At 37.2% G+C, this 12953-nt stretch overlaps 1 protein-coding gene across 3 annotated transcripts in view; it reads right to left on the bottom strand.

Annotated features, from left to right (window-relative positions):
- The window catches only part of SEMA3D (semaphorin 3D), a 218896-nt gene that overhangs the window by 101201 nt on the left and 104742 nt on the right, over nucleotides 1–12953 (bottom strand). The window lies entirely within an intron of this gene.

The following is a 12953-nucleotide window of genomic DNA, read 5'->3' as shown; positions in this document are numbered from 1 at the left end:
TACTGCTGAAGCCTAGCTTGGAGGATTTTGAGCATTACCTTGCTAGCATGTGAAAGGAGCACACTTGTACACAGTCATAAGCAAACTACATTTGCTTATCTCTTTCCAAAATCCAAAATGATTTGCTTTTTTTTGAAGCCTATTTACTTCACTTTGAATACAAATAGGCAAGAGGAGCTCACAGTAAAATGCTGCAATGTCTCTAACAATTACACTTTCATTTATAAGCTATATAACTTATTAAGAGTTATCACTTAGTAAGGTGAAATGTCAGGCACTTTTTAATTATTTAATCCTAGGCAAGTTACAGAAACATTCAAATAATGATAAGCCCTTATAACAACATCCTAAGGAAATGCTAATTATATCTGCTGTTTGTTCCATCTTTGGAGAAGCAATTTAATTGACTCAAGTTAGCAAGTGTTAAGGTCAGTCAAATGCCCTTTGGCCTAATTCAGAGATGTCAAAACAACTGAATGGAGTACCAAGAGGAAGTTACAACTTGTTCATAAAATCTAATTAAAGACAAAATTTCAGTCTTAAAAATTCAAGTGGCCATCTCTATTAAATAACAGGAGTCAAGTTTTTGAATGGTTGTAAAAAAGTTGGGAAAATGCCATTCTAAATGCTGTATGACACAAGGATATGAACAATCGAGGGAGCAGTGACTGCTCGAGTCTGGGTTCCCAGGACATAAGAGAGGTAGGCGACCTAAGCTGAAAGAACAAAGTACTGGAAACAAAGACAGGAGGGCCAGCGGTAAAGCTTGTAGAACTCAAACTGGCTAGGATAGAAACTGTAACAGAGGGGGAAGTTTAAATTCTTAAGTTTGGGGTCTAATCTGGACACACAGCTTTCCTCATGAAGCAAGTCTTGGGTAAGAACTGTCTTTCCCTTTCCTGTTTTAGGACTCAGCTCAAAGCCTCTCTTACCAATACATTTAGTTTTCTTCTACTGCCTACTTCTGAATTCCAATACACTCATGTTTATCCCACCCATCTGCCCCTTTCTTTCTGCAAGCAGATTAAGCTTGGGACCTTTGCCTGGCATAAAGAGCAATTAACTGCAGTGGACTCGCAAGACAGGGGTTAAAGTCTCTACTGTACCACTCGTTAGCAGCTAATGCTGTGCTTTCAACTGCTTTCTTAGCATTATCTGCAGAATTAGCTTTTGTATTATACAAATTAAAAGGAAATTTAAGAAATCCACAGATAGGCTGGTAATTTTGAATTTGTGGTGCAATTACAACTGTGGATAGATTCCAAAATTTTGTAAGGAATACAAGTCACAGACTCCATTATCTTCTTCAACAAGTATATGACTCATTAAAGTTAAGTAACCACTGATACTGAGTGACCAGGGACATCACTTTTCCTTTCTACCCTCTTTAGCACCTGGCACAGCTTCGCATGTAGAATAAGGACTTGAAAATTACTGAAACGTGATCTACACAGTTTCCTGTAAAGTTGGAGACAGAGAAAGAGCTCTTGTCAGAGTTCTGGCAGAGGTCTGAGGAGTCTGACAACATCCTGACAGTTCATTACAGTGACCAGATGGGACCTGCGCATCAGCACCCGGGTGGGGGAGCCAGCCCATCCATGAACAAGGCGATTGTTCCACCTCTGATGACCAGACAGCATGTGTTCTGCAGGCAACAGGAGCAGATTAATCACCATGAAACTAAGCAGGGTGCCTTATACCAAAACTTAATTTATTGGGATGTCCACATGGTTTCCAAGGGTTTATATTTTCTTTATTTCAAGTATTAACTAAGAAAAGAGTGGCAATTTTCTTTCATCAATAACTTGATTTTAAATGAGAAGTTATTTATTCTGAGTCTTTCCCCCTACATAATAGACTTCCAGGGTCACACATTAGATGAGAATGTCTTATTCAGCCATGAAATGAGTTCATGAAAGAGAGTCAGAAGGTCACTCTGATTTATAAAAGCATTTCTGCTTATACTCAATATAAAGCAAGCAAGTACAGCATTCCCATGTATGAGAAACCCTCTTGTTTTAGGCTTCCCTAAGGAAAGGGAAATAAATTCCTTTCATGCTATACAAAAAAAGGGTGTTTAAATATTCCACTGAAAATTGCTGTAGTAAAAAATTATAAACTAATACTTTTCTAATCAAAGTGCTTAAAAACAGGAGCATAGTTTGATAAATTTCAAGTAATCTAACTAATTTTCATAATTACATACCTCGTTTTCATGTTACATAAGGAAAAAATAATACAAAATTACACTATGGTTGTTAGGAAGAAGAAAAACCTGTCACATTTATAAAATGGAATGACTATGAACAATAAACTAAAAAAGAAAGTCAAGCTTCTTAGAGTGTCTGAGTTCTAGCTTTTAAGGGTTTTATCTTTATTCAATGTTTCCTTTTAAATAGTTTTGATTATTTTTTGGTTAAATAACTGAAAGAATCTAAAGTTCATAACTGTGGGGATCTAACTTTAGCAAGGTGAAATGAAACTGTCTCAAGTTATTCCATAAAAATATGAAGTCCTCTTAGGTAGGCTATAAAATTTATATTGCTTTGATATATTGCTTTCTCATTTTAAAACCCATAGGAAAAATTCCTCCTGTTCTGCCAGAAATTTATTTAGTGCTTTTTACATTAAAAACAAACATCAACTACCTTGAACATAAAAAATTTTTAAGTATTAAACAGCTTCTGCCTTCAACTCTGTAAATTTAGCTAATAGGTTTCTGTTGGGGCCTGGTTAACAATCTTCACTTTTGATTAGATAACATAGCAATTCTTCGAACATTTTATGTACAGCATTTAATTTTGACACATGTCAGTTTCAAGATAAAATCTTTTTAATTAATTAAATAACAAGGGAAAAAGATAAGTACTGTCTCAAAGTGAAATTAAACTATTTGAAGATTAATGTTTAGATTATTTAAAAAATGAATCATTGCATGTCCTACACTCTCATTTATTAGCTTCTCGGTTATGGCTTAGCTTTGCTAGAACCCAACAGAAATACTATTGAAAAACGGGAAACAAGATGTAAAACAGCAAATGTTTTGAATAAGGCTATTACTAGCCAAAGCGTAAATTCTAATAAGGATACTGACATTCTCCATTGTTCCTATAATTCTAGAGTGTATACATCAGGAATGATATACAATGAGCTTGCCTGTTTCATTTGGAGGTAAAGCAACATTCTTTTGAAAGCTCATTTTATGACTTAGTAGAGCAAGATGTTAAAAAATAAATTTTAGCTGATAAAAAATTGAAAATGATATGTTAGCTCAGGATGCAAAAATCTTCAAAGTAGGTGGCCAAGAATCATATAGACCATCTATGTTCAAGCTATAAAATAGTTGGATCCTAGAAATTAGAAAGCTTTTTCTTTTCCCTTGAGAAGGATATTTTCTCCAAGATAGTTGTATCATGTGTCTTACAAGCCCCAGGGTGAGGAGTAGATGCCAGGGAATCAGCTTTGATGGCACGTCAAGATGCACTAGGGGCTTCCCAGGTGGCACTAGTGGTACAGAATCCACCAGTCAATGCAGGAGACGTAAGAGACACAGGTTCAATCCTTGGGTCTGGAAGACCCCGTGGAGGAGGAAACAGCAAACCACTCCAGTATCCCTACCTGAAGAATCCCATGGACAGAAGAGACTGGCAGGTCACAAGAGTCGAACACGACTGAAGATGCACTAGCTGTTAAACACGCTCCTGTGGGACATTGTGGATGAATGCGTAAAGAATGAGAGCAGCAAAAACAGAGGCCAGGCTCAGGGGCCGTACTGATTATCAACCTGAAATTCCAGAGTGTGTCCAGGAGAATACACATGACAGTTTCCTAGGGGACAGGTGGGAGCCATGCTCATGCAAAAATAGGAGGGCATGAGGTCCCCTTAGATCCTATCCAAGACTATAGATTGAAAAGACTAGAAGTTAACACTTGATGAATCTGCAACCCACTTCAGGAAAAAGAATCAGGACACACTGGTTAGAGCAGAAACACAGTCACATGTATCCAGAGAACTGCAAGAGAAGAAACTCCAGAAAGAGGACTTTCCAGCCACTCACAATGGTGCTTCTGAAAGAAAAGTCACTCTTTAACGTCTGACAAGGCCAGACAGATGAGAACCGGGCTCTCTCTGGTGATGGCAAAAGGTACTTCCCTGAACCCTTTCCTCTCCCCTCCTCCTGATATGATACTAGAGGGTCAGACATTAAGTGTAACAGCTCACAAAAGAGGAGGGGCACTAAGTAGAGTCAGGAGTGAAGAAGCCTCTAAATTTCTCCCAACTTGAGAGCCTGCCTTGCCTCCTATGGCATGCCCAAACCGGGAGAATTTTAAATGAGGTTGAATGCTCTGTTATATGAGAATGGACCTTTCAGCTGCTGGATAACAACTGTGTACTACCCAGGAGTGACCGGGAAAGTGATGGGGTCTGCTGAAGTCAGACAGGTCCAGGGAGAAAACCAAGGCCCACAGAGTAGATTGAAATGGACTGTGGGAGGTAAAATAAAGTTGTTTATTATTACACTCCAAGAGTTGACATAATGGTTGCTGTTAGATTAGCAGGTGAAATAAATAATAACTGTAGTTTCAGAGTAAGCTTCTTTCTCATTGGTCTATTCATTGGCCTCTATAGCCTACTTGAAAAAAAAAAAAAGAGAGAAAACAAAAGAAAACCAAGAAAAAAATGCTTCATTAATAGATACAAAGGCAGTACTTAGTTTAATAAATCATTCCCTTTGTGACCTTTTTGCTACATCCTGGTTTAGGATGGTTTAGGATACTCTACCCAAGCATGGTTTGAACTTCTTCCAAAATGAGTTACATTTTCAGATAGAAGGATCCCAACAATTCATTAAGTCAAGAAGCCAACTAAATAACATAACCAAACAGAGTATTTGATTTTTTTTTTTTTTTTTACTGTCAACTATGATTCCATTAAAAAGAAAGAGTGAGAAGAGAGAGTGAGAGATTTTTAGCTTGTATATATTACTGCTAAAGTTTACATAGAGAGAGCTCTGGATTTTACATGAATTATTGCTAGGACTACTTAAGGCTGGCTGAGGTGGAGAATGTTCATTTGTAGTCAAAGTGACAGATGCTGTGTAGTTTAGGATAATTTGCTTAGAAGCCACAGGTCCTTAAACCATATAGTACAACTGTCAAACACTTTCATTATTATGATGTCTACACTGAACAGGTTTCTCACGCATCACTTATAAATGAGTGATAAATGGATATAAACGTCTGTCTGCCGTTGACCACCTTTTTCAAGGACTATATTAAAATTCCTCTGACTCTAGAGATGGGATAGGTTAAGGGTTCAGTTCAGTCAGTTCAGTCGCTCGGTTGTGTCCGACTCTTTGCGACCCCATGAATCGCAGCATGCCAGGCCTCCCTGTCCAATACAAACTCCCAGAGTCTACTCAAACTCATGCCCATCAAGTTGGTGATGCCATCCAGCCATCTCATCCCCTGTCGTCCCCTTCTCCTCCTGCCCTCAATCCCTCCAAGCATCAGGGTCTTTTCCAATGAGTCAACTCTTCGCATGAGGTGGCCAAAGTATTGGAGTTTCAGCTTCAGCATTAGTCCTTCCAGTGAACACACAGGACTTATCTCCTTCAGGATGGACTGGTTGGATCTCCTTGCAGTCCAACGGACTCTCAAGAGTCTTCTCCAACACCACAGTTCAAAAGCATCAATTTTTCGGCGTTAGGGCAGGGAAATCTAGTTTAACTGAGGCCACAGGTGGCGCTAGTGGTAAAGAATCCAGCTGCCAATGCATATGTTAAGAGAGGAAGGTTTGATTCCTGGGTTGGGAAGACCCCCAGAAAGAGGGCATGGCAACCCACTCCAGTATTCTTGCCTAGAGAACCCCATGGACAGAGGAGTCTGGTGGGCTACAGTCCATAGGATCAGAGTTTGGCATCACTGAAGTAACTTAGCATGGACACATGAGAAATGTACATGTGGAGGGAAGAGATGATTTTTTTCTACCCCATTTCTCAAACACGTTTTTCCCATCCTATGGCTGTAGTCCATAAGGTCGCAAAGAGTCGGACACAATAGAAGCAACTTAGCATGCATTCACACCACGTTCTTAGCACCAATAATAGACACTCAAAGTTTTCTATGAAAAAGATTTTAAAAAACTGACTTAGGTAGAAGGCCAAAAGAAAAAATTTTTCAAAGTTCAGTTAAAAAAAAATTATTCCAAGTTTTACTTCTACAAATACATACAATAGGTTTCAACCCCAAATCATTCAAGGCAAATTAGTTTAGATATAATTCTGTTAGGTAATATTCCCAAGGATTCTTAGGTTAAGTCTACTTACTTGATTTGTTAAAAAATATGTTATCTGTACATTAAATATTTAGTGTGTAATGTGAAAATCTAGTACTACACAATAATGACATAGTCTTTAATTCTCTGAGTTAAATTGTAATGTAGTCCCTACTGACTGTATCACCTGAACAACAACTAACAATATTGAAGGGAAAAAACTTACAGGATATCAGCAGATTTGAAAAAAACCTGCAGCAGATTAGATTTTAAAAGCTTAGATTAAATAATCATAGAGAAGTTTTATAGAGGCAAATGAACTCTTACATAAGCAAGAGAAGTATTTGTAAAGGTTAGCAGGTTTTTCATTTTTTACCATACAGTGTGGAGAAAAATAAATTATTTCAAGGATTTTTACTTGCAGTGAATATTTTCCAAGCTATCTCCTGAAAGAAAAATAAATCCTTCCAGATAATTTCCTTGTAGAACTAGCTAATCTTTATAACTTCCTCCAAAGAGAAAATACACAGTCTTTTTTGATTATCTGAGAAAACTTTCATGTTTGCCTCAGGAAATCTGTTAATAGTAAGAAAAAGTTCCCTAAGAAAATCATTTTTTTCAGAAAACTTGCTTCCTCCTCCATGTCTGTAAAGTGACTGATTTGTGAACACTTCTTCCATCTAAAGCAGCTGACTGATGTAAGCAAATCATAGTTTCCCCAACCCTCTTTCAAGTATAAGATTTAGAATTGACATGCTTAGGCCAAGGAGATGCAAGGCAGAATTCTTTAAAAGATTTTCTTGCTCCTAAGAATGAGACATAGTAACGGTTTTTTATTCCTCTGTATTCCCTTGTCTGGATGTGGCCCATGAAACTGCTACAGTCACCTTTTTACAAACCTAAGGATAATGCCAACACCAGTGACGGCAGACAGGAGACACAGAAAGAACAGGATCATTCATATCATTGCTAAGTAGGTGATATTACCTTTTATATAGCCACTCAAACTCTAGACACTCTTATTCTATAATTTAATAAGTCATCTTCTTTTTTTTTTAACCAGCCCAATTAAGGTGTCTTTTAAGCTGAAAGCATACTAATTGATTAAAGAGTAATATACTGGTCTCACACTCAAAAGAAGATAACAAAATTACCAACTCAAAAAAAAAAAAAAAAAGAGGAAACATTATTTAGTGTTCTTTATGAGTAAGACACTGTACAATGTTTAAAGGAGAATCAGAAGTACATGTAAAATAGTTCCCCCACTCAAGGAGTGTATTACTAAAAGGGGGATATATTTACACAAATGGATGATAATAGCTTTATCAGATAGGACATTTGACACTGTGTGGATCACAACAAAACGTTGGAGAATTCTTAAGGAGAAAGGAATATCAGATCACCCTACCTGCCTCTTGCAAAACCTTTATGCAGGTAAAAAACCAACAGTTAGACCTGGACATGGAACAACAGATTGGTTCAAAATTGGGAAAGGAGTACATCAAGGCTGTACATTGTCACCCTGCCTATCTAAATTATATGCAGAGTACATCATGGGACATGCCAGGTTGGATGAAACATAAGCTGGTATCAAGATTGCTGGGAGAAACATCAGTAACCTCAGATATGCAGATGACACCATCCTTACAGCAGAAAGTGAAGAGGAACAAAAGAGTCTCTCAATGAAGATGAGAGAGGAAAGTGAAAAAGCTGGCTTAAAACTCAACATTTGAAAAACTAAGATCATGGTATCCGGTCTCATCACTTCATGGCAAATAGATGGGGAAACAATGGAAACAGTGACAGACTTCATTTTCTTGGACTGCAAAATCACTACAGATGGTGACTACAATCATGAAATTAAAAGATGCTTGCTCCTTGGAAGAAAAGCTATGACAAACCTAGACAGTGTATTAAAAGCAGAGATATCACTTTGCTGACAAACCTCTGTATAGTCAAAGCTCTGGTTTTTCCAGTAGTCATGAATGGATGGGAGAGCTGGAACATAAAGAAGGCTAAGCACCAAAGAAGGGATGCTTTTTGAACTGTGGTGTTGGAGAAGACTCTTGAGAGTTGCTTGGACTGCAAGGAGATCAAACCAGTCAATCCTTAAGGAAATCAGTCCTGAAACATCATTGGAAGGACTGATGCTGAAGCTGAAGCTCTAATACTTTGGCTACGTGATGTGAAGAGCCAACTCATTAGAAAAGACCCTGATGCTGGGAAAGTTTGAAGGCAGGAGGAGAAGAGGATGACAGAGGATGAGATGGTTGGATGGCATCACCAACTCAATGGACATGAGTTTGAGCAAGTGCCAGGAGATGGTGAAGGACAGGGAAGCCTAGCATGCTGCAGTCCATGGGACTGCAAAGAGTTGGACACTATTGAGCGGCTGAACAACAACAACAAATATATAAAATGTTCTAGTAAACACAAAGATAGTTATGTCTCCTGAGGATGAGGAACCCTTGGAGAACAGGATGCAGTAAAAGAGTAAAATCAGATAGATGCCTTCAAAAATGAAGAGTGAGATGAGCAAGAAAGTGAATGGCAATTTCAAGAAATTGTAGCAAAGTACAAAACCTGAATTATTTTGGAAGGAACTAACATGGCAGTTAGAGTAAAGAAAGAGAAAGAGGCAAACAAAGTAAAATGCTAGTGAGGGAACAAGGAAGACTGGGTAAAAAGGAGACTGGAAACAGGGTGGAAATGGACAGGAAGGACTTAGAAGTTAACAGGATCCTGAAGTTTATGCAAGTTCCTGGAAATCGAGAACTGCCAGAAGTCTATAAACAGAGAAGAAATATGATCAGATTTTTATTTTTCTAAGAGATAACACAAAAGGCCATGATGAATGGATGAGATGGGGAGAAAATGGATATTCTCTTTTACAAGATAAATGAAGCTGAAAAATGGTATTATCACTTATACTAGAGGAAAATATTGAAACGTTTGCTACCTTATCAGCATGGTCTGTCAGCTGAGGCTTTTGTTCAGACTGCATCAGAGCTCATTTCTCCCTTTGTCTAATGCTACTTCCTTAGTGATGCCCTCACATGTGTTGATCCCAAGAAACCCTCCCTTGCAAATACTCTATAAGCTATTCGTCATCTCACAGTCAGCCTCTGGGGGAACTCAACTTACAACAAACTAGTGGGAGTGATTAAATACAGATCCAGATCTCTGCCCTTGGAATGGGATCCCTTCTGAATGGATCTGATTGCTCCATTTTGATCTAGTGTTGGGGGAGTGAAGTTGCTCAGTCGTGTCCGACTCTTTGCGACCCCATGGACTGTAGACTACCACGCCCCTCCCTCCATGGGATTTTCCAGGCAAGAGTACTGGAGTGGCAAATCAATGTGCATTATCTGTCTCAAACCTTCTGAGAGAAATTCACAGAGATTCACATTTCTGAACTAAATAGAGGACTAACAGACCAACTCTACAGGCTTCCCTGGTGGCTCAATGGTAAAGAAGCCATCTGCCAATGAAGGAGATGTGGGTTCAATCCCTGGGCCAGGAAGATCCTCTAGAGAAGGAAATGGCAACCCATTCCAGTATTCTTTGTCTGGGCTATCCCATGGACAGAGGAGCCTGGTGAGCTACAGTCCATGGGGTTTCAAAGAGTCAGACACAACTTAGCAACTAAATAACAACTGATCAATTCTAGAAAAAGCCTCCTTAAATTCTGGGATATCATGTCCCTGGTAATGCTTATACTTGCCTTTAAGTCTATTATGTCCCTGTAGAAATTAAAAAAAAAAAAAAGGGATCAGAGTCTTATCCCTCTTATCTAAATGTCAGAATTTGAAAAAAATTCAGTCCACTTAATTTTGGCTTTCTAGATAGAGGAAATGCCCTGAAAGGTCTAATTTTGACTTTTTCCTTCTATGGCCATTTTCTCAAAGGTTATTGATCATATACCTGCCCTGTTCATATACCTGCCTCATTTATTATATAAGACTCAAAAATCTAGTCTGAACAGAGTTAAGATCATAAGAAGATTATTATTAAATATTTATGATGAAATGACTTTTTGCTATTACTTTTAGTGATTCCACTCTAAATGGTTGTGGCAAATATGAAATGACAATGGCTGTTATTTCAGTAGGCACAGCCTTGTTTGTACAAAAACTTCAATTAAACAGATATCCTAAATTTTGATACTCCAATTAGGTACTTTCTACACAATTTCTTTTTAAATTTCCCAGAGGAAAAAATTCCCAACCAGTCACTCACAGCTCAATTATGTGTTGTAGACTGCTTTACTCTACAAAGAATACAAAGGAAATCCTTCAGCCCCACAGAGTCCCAGCATGTGTGGTTTCTTCCACAGAGGAGTCTGGATTTTTGCTGAGGGGCACTGAGCCAACGCAAACCACGTAGGTCTAAACACTGCTCAACTACTACATCTTGACACTTATTTGCTACTGTGAAGTAAGAACCTTTTAGAATTGACATGATTTATATAAATTTTGAAGGTGGATACCTATAAAAACATAAGTTCTTACCTTTGCATACCTAACCTTTTTATGAATTGTTCATTTTACAAAGATAAATGTCAGTTAAACAGAAAGTTTCTAGTATAGACCCTACTTTTATGGCATGTTCAAATGACCATTTATTTCAATAACATCATAAGGGAAATCAATATTTCATAAACATTTATTTTATTAGATATTAGCACATTTCAAGCATGGAATATAGCCAAAGAGAGATTTGCTTAAAATAGCCAGAGGAGGAAGTTAGCTATCAGAATTTATTTTAAGCAATGATCTAATACACTCAGTTCAGATAAATGGACTTATTCTTCCAATCCTTTCCAATCTCTGAAGGCAGAGAACAGCACCAGAACAAATTCCCTTAAAAGTATGAATCGCTTTTTGTTATTATTCTAAGACTGAGACATATTTGGAAAAATGCTTTGTTAGCTATGTAGTGTCTTTTAAAGCAAAACCACAAAGTTGAAGAAGATTTTCTTTGACCTCTTTTGTAAGAAGAGCCATAAAGATATTTACTGATGATTGAGATACTAGTTGATATTATCGATAGCCTCTCCTAGGGATTTTTTTAAGTACTCATACTTCTAAGGAAAAAATATATCCTTAAGAGGAACTGGGGGACTTCCCAGTTATTATATAAGGGAATTCCCTTAGCATGGAGCTAAGACTCCATGTTATCAATGCAGGAGGTCCAGGTTCAATCCCAATGTTAGGGAATTAGATCCCACATGTCGCAACTAAGAGTTCGCACACCACAACTAAAGATTACATGTGCCACAGCTAAGACCCAGACAGCCAGATAAATAAATAAATATTTTTTAAAAAGGAATAAATGGAATGGAGCTTTAATGGCAGAATGAAAGATAAGTTTTTTCAAATTCTACCACACAACTGTTTATTTTATCTTACTGTAAACAATATCTAGGCTATAGAATAATACTCATCTTAAAAAATAAGATAACCTTATGAGTTTGTGTGTTTGGACTGACACAAGTCGAGAACTACCAGCAATACTGTAGTGCTCATTCTTCTAGAAACACAGATTACACAAAAGGCACACATATACATTTGCAATCAAATATTATTTCTTTACCATACCTGAGCATGTATTAAAAAAGTATTCCTTTTCCTTTGGTGGGCCTGAAAATGTGTGGAAGTACTACTTAAAAATTAAATGATTAAAAGAGCAAAAACAATATTTCTAATGCAGGTGCTCATTAAGCAATAGTAACCCATATGGTTACAAATATCTTGTTTATGTAGACTAAAACTCTTAGTGCTGACAATATTCAAATAGTGGAACAACTGATATTTAGTTATTAAAAGCGCCTCATAATTAGAGGGTTAAGTTAAAGTGGTCATTGTAGGTGAAAGCTATGTGAAGTTTCAAAGTCCAAGAGTGACCTATAAATAACTCTTTCTGAATGGGATGAAATCTCTATTAACTCAGCGTGCACATGCTAAGTCGCTTCAGTTGTGTTCAACTCTTTGCATCCCTGTGGACTGTAGCCTACCAGGCTCCTCTGTCCATGGACTTCTCCATGCAAGAATACAGTGCTGGGAACTATTGACCTGAAACCTTGCAATGCTTCCTAGTATTTCTTTTGTAATAGTATTTCTTATGGAAAAGAAGAGAAAGAAAAAAACAACCAAATATACCTTACAGATGCAGAATAGATCATATGTCTTCTCATTAGTCATTCAACTTCTCTAGTCTTGGTATCCATTTTTGTTTGCATAGATATTGATATTCACTAAGTTACAATACTAGTTAATAATAATTAAGACAATGTGGCCATCCTTGCTTTGCGTATCACAATGCTAGGTGAAAATGTAGGATACAATAGTAATTGCTTTTCAGTTTTGAGTATATATTTCTTTTAAGTGGTAAGATTGTTAATGAGCCCATAATTGAGGCATTGTTCACCCTTAATATCTGAATGTGAGTAATTCATAGAAGAAACCTTTTTAAATGTAAAATTAGAGTGTGGAGAAGACAGTGTGGTTTAAAATGCTACCAGAATCATACTATCATTTTAAAGTATGCCTATGTGTTCACTGAAAATTAATTTAAAAATTTATAATAATTGCTACAGATATATAAATGTTAATACTTCATGAATAACTCATTTTCCAGTTTTTAAATCTAAAACTTTGCATTTCTGTTAGCATCC

The sequence above is a fragment of the Dama dama genome, chromosome 18 (assembly GCF_033118175.1).
Source record: "Dama dama isolate Ldn47 chromosome 18, ASM3311817v1, whole genome shotgun sequence".
Taxonomy (NCBI): Eukaryota; Metazoa; Chordata; class Mammalia; order Artiodactyla; family Cervidae; genus Dama; species Dama dama.
This window is presented reverse-complemented; position numbering and strand designations above follow the sequence as displayed.